Here is a 1,582-nt window from a genome sequence, read left to right as displayed (position 1 = left end):
AAAATCTTCTAACAGACCAAGCCACATGGACCAAACAATTCACTTATAAGTAACTAAAACTGCCATTAGTCTCTATAAAGCAAGATTAAGAAGTACTAGGTAAGCAACTGGTTAGTCCTAATGGTAGAGTTGCCTTGTAGTGACTAGTTGTCCCTCGCCCTCTTAAATTCTGAATTCAATTAGACAATCATCTTCCTTAAAATCATACTTAAAAAAGTATGAGAACATAGATTCAATAGGAATAATTCTGCTCTAAATTGATAATTCAAAATAATTGGGCTTAATTCAATCAAAATTTATTTTAAAAATGTGTAACCATTTCAATGCACTTCATACCTTTTAGTTACCTTGATTCTCATTAATAACCAAAACTAATAAGGAACAGGTACTACTGTGTTTTCATGATTTTTATAAAATAGCAGAATTTTGTATTCATATACAAAATAATGCACTAAATTTCCTTTAAAGAACAGTGTTTTTAAATAAATGCCTTATTTATTTCAAGGAGACTCAAGAATATGGACACGGAGATAACATGTCCCGCAATCCTAAATTTAGGGAAAATAATGTCTATGCAATACACTTAATCAGAAATGCATGTCAACACTTGGCATAACTAGGTTTAGTGCAACCCAGCATTTAGTACTCAATAGCCCCAGGTTTAAAATGGAGGAGAAAGTCTAACAAACTCTGCAGTGAAGCAGCGGGAAAAAGTGAAAAAGTTTTCTGAAGGCTAAGGCACTTGTAAATAGCAGAATCCAATACTAAAAAAAGGTCACAGGTGATGCGGGGGGCGGGGGATATTCCTATAAAAAGCCACAGGGTAAAAATATCAAATGTCTTCATTTTCTGTCTATTCCATCTTTATTATCTGTTTTCTCATCTAATTTATTTTCTCTTTTCTCCTATAAATGAACTTTTGAGCCATTACAGAGGTCAAGATTGATGAAAACTGACCAAAAAGGATAACTGAGGGAACCAGTCCTGAAAGCAGTAAGAAGAAAATGAAAAAGAAAAAAGGAAGAAATTGAGATATGAGAATTTAGTAATACCAAGTAGATTAAAATTAACTAAATGAATACTCTTTAGATGCTTTCTGACATACTGAAGACTGTAATAAAAGGAAAGTGTACATATTATAAATCTGAAATTAATGTAGCTAACATGCTATATTATATATATGTAAATACACGTAGCAGACATTTGGAAGAATACATGGAAATCATTAACAGTGATTATCTCTGAAGTACAGAAGAGACTGTACTTTTACTTTTTGCTTTATATTCATTGATACTGTATCACTCCCTCTCCCCCTACAATGTATAAGTCCTACATTTATAAGCCAGGATTCCAACCCAAGTCTGGTGGACTCCAAAGTAATTTGAACTAGTTAGCTAGGAAACTAAATACAAGTTTCACAGTCCCGTCAATGAGTAGTATCTTTACAGGGACTCATCTACTTCCTGCTACCATTTTAATTTTTTTCCCCTTTCTGTACATGAGACAAACAAAATGGGGAAGGGGAAGAGGAGAAATGAGGGAAGGAAATGGACAAGGGAGGGTGAGGACTGGTAGGTAGAAA

At 33.6% G+C, this 1,582-nt stretch overlaps 1 protein-coding gene across 1 annotated transcript in view; it reads right to left on the bottom strand.

Moving 5' to 3' along the window:
* Window positions 1–1,582, bottom strand: part of PHTF2 (putative homeodomain transcription factor 2) — a 61,838-nt gene that overhangs the window by 58,957 nt on the left and 1,299 nt on the right. The window lies entirely within an intron of this gene.

This window comes from Trichechus manatus, unplaced genomic scaffold (assembly GCF_000243295.1).
Source record: "Trichechus manatus latirostris isolate Lorelei unplaced genomic scaffold, TriManLat1.0 scaffold00280, whole genome shotgun sequence".
NCBI classification, from domain to species: domain Eukaryota; kingdom Metazoa; phylum Chordata; class Mammalia; order Sirenia; family Trichechidae; genus Trichechus; species Trichechus manatus.
Note: the sequence above shows the minus strand (reverse complement) of the source record. Positions and strands in the feature narration are given on the sequence as shown.